The 2709-nt window shown below is 43.0% G+C and overlaps 1 long non-coding RNA gene across 1 annotated transcript; it reads right to left on the bottom strand.

The window, feature by feature from the left end:
- Nucleotides 1–516: 516 nt before the first annotated feature.
- Nucleotides 517–2439, bottom strand: LOC128349006 (uncharacterized). Its single transcript, XR_008318487.1, has 2 exons — nt 1990–2439; nt 517–920 (listed from the first exon to the last, which is right to left on the bottom strand). It is a non-coding gene; the product is annotated as an uncharacterized LOC128349006 (long non-coding RNA).
- Nucleotides 2440–2709: the final 270 nt, after the last annotated feature.

Below are 2709 nucleotides of genomic sequence, written 5' to 3'. Positions count from 1 at the left end.
CTGTGGGAACTTTTGTTTTCTAGGAGACTTAAGAATCCCGATCCTTTTGAAAGAGATCCCTTGCCCCTTCAGAGGGTGACTTCATACTATATAGTAAACGCTGAACCTCCAGTTCCTAAAGTTCAGTGGTGAGCCTGACTTCTGGGGGGCAATATGCCAACAGTGGTTGTGTTGTCCAAACCTGCTGATGTCCAAAGGCAGCACCTGTGACCAAGAGTGGAAGTTGGTTATAGATGTCTGCTTTGGAACCATAAGAACAAGCTGACACTGGTGGGTTCCGGCCGCACAACTAATGTTGGCATATTGCACCCCTGCCCATCGGAAGTTGGGCTTGTCACTGAATTCACCTTTTACCGTGTTGTGTGAAGCTGCCCAGAGAATTATGTGTCCTAAATTAGTTCCTTGATTGAGACCCATGAGTATAAAACTGGTCTGAAACTGGTTTAAATGTGTAAGTGTAAACATGCTGTGTGCGCGTGTGCCTGTGCATGCGGAGAGAGAGAAAAACACTGGTCAAATGGTACAAGTTATTTGTTTCTTTTAATATTGTAAACCTCTGGGTGCCTTTGTCAAGGCAGAAAGGCGGTATAAAAATGTAGTAAGTAAATAAATACAAGGGACAAAATGGTGGTATATACCTCCGTTGTGTCCAAGTGATTTGCAAGCACCCTAACAACACATCATCCGAGTTCACTGCCATTATCCCAGGAGTCAATATTGAGTTCTTCTTAACAATTGCTTAGGGCAGCCTTGAATGTCCTTAATTTGCCATGACCCAGCATAGGCCTCAGTCTCTCTGACATTCCCCTTCCCACTATCTGGACTTGACCAGGGCTTTTAGGTGGCCTCACCTTGCACTTTCTATTCCTTCTAAGCATCCAGATGGGGCAGCAGAATGGAATGAGACCCTGGCTCTCCATCTGTTGACAGGAAACCAAATACAGGGTTTTATTGTTTGGTAAGTAAGAACAGATACAGCCTCTACATCAAGGCCAAGTTATATGCTATTAAATCTACCCTTTGAAGTCTTCCATCAGGCTGACCAAGGACAGATGGTAAACTGTTATCACTTGATACTGGCGTAGGTCAAGTCGAAGTTCAAGATTAAAGGTAACAAGAGCTTCCATTCAGCTGTCAAACGAATCATTCTATATACTGAATACCAACTAGTCACAGGTTAAAAAAATAGGCATATTCATTCTCTCTCTCTCTCTCTCTCTCTCTCTCTCTCTCTCCTTTCAATTTTTGGAGCGCCCATATCTGAAAATGAATGAAACACTGTTCTTTTCAAGATTTTTTTCTTTTGCTGTATCCCAGATAGCAGGAAACATAGTTTTTAACAACCTCCTGTAATTGCACCATTCCCTGTTATAAATTAATACTAGTTTTGATCGTTAAAGGCTACCTCCAGGTTCAGAGTTGGGATGGCTTCATGGCTGGGGACGATAATGTAGTCCAATGACTACACGGTGTAGTGGTTAGAGTGCTGGACTAGGACCGGGGAGACCTGAGTTCAAATCCCCATTCAGTCATGATACTTGCTGGGTGACTCTGGGCCAGTCACTTCTCTCTCAGCCTAAGCTACTTCACAGGGTTGTTGTGAGGAGAAACTTAAGTATGTAGTACACCGCTCTGGGCTCCTTGGAGGTAGAGCAGGATATAAAATGTATAATAATAATATAGGGAACCCAATTCTGAGAAACCTTGATGTAATCAATGAATTGACTGAATGTTGCCAATCTCCTGCTGCTCGCTCTTATAGCCAGGTATTCTTATAGTTTTTAATGGATTTTAATGTGATTTTGATGGAGTTCTATTGAATTTTAACTTTTGTAAACCACTTTGGGATGAATTTTATGAAAGGCAATATAGAAATTTGAACTATACATAAATTAAGTAAGGCACCTCTAAAATTTAGAAATAAGTAAACAAACAACCAAACAAGCCAGCCAGCCGGTCAGCACTTCATGTGACAAACATACTTCTTACCTCTTTTTTGCACCTTTTGGAAGGCCTATGGCACAGCAATAAACCTTCTGGAAAACCCTCTGCCAGTAGCAAGGATGGAAAAAGTGTGTGTGTGTGTGTGTGTGTGTGTGTGGCGGGGTGGGATTGGAACTAAAGAACACTGAATGGTAGCTCCCATCAAGAGGCCTGCTAAGAAATGAAGGAACAGAGAGGGAACAAGAGGTGCTTCTGGGACACGGGAACTGTGGAGCCACACTTTTAGTGTGCAAGGCAGCACTCAGTGCCAAAGGGGAGAATAAGATGTTGTGCACCAAGCTCCCTTCTATAAGGCCAAGGGGGAAGGCTGGGCTTGGCACTGACAAGCAGGATCAGGAAGGGGCAGAGCAAAAACATCTCAACTAGCATCTGGGTTCATAAAGGTGGTCCTACTTATTGGTGAGCTCGGAACTCTGGGAACTTCTGCCACCTGCTGGGTACATTGTGAACAGCTTCTTCCTATTGTGCTGATCTATCCTTCAGGGTAGAGGTTTTTGCTTTTGTTTATATCATGAACTTCATTCAACACCTTTTCCCCAAAGCTGGATAAATATGGTGAAAGAGAAAACATACTGTTAAAAGATCCATACACCTAAGTTTGATGCCTGATGCTGTCTTCACTCTGGGCATATCTACAGACTTAAGATGGCTTAGTGGTCATTTGCTCTCTCTAGGAACTGTAGTCCTGCCAGGGTTTCTTAAGAA

This window comes from Hemicordylus capensis, chromosome 1, assembly GCF_027244095.1.
Source record: "Hemicordylus capensis ecotype Gifberg chromosome 1, rHemCap1.1.pri, whole genome shotgun sequence".
NCBI lineage: Eukaryota > Metazoa > Chordata > Lepidosauria > Squamata > Cordylidae > Hemicordylus > Hemicordylus capensis.
The sequence above is the reverse complement of the archived record's forward strand: the minus strand, read 5'-3'. Positions and strand labels throughout refer to the sequence as shown.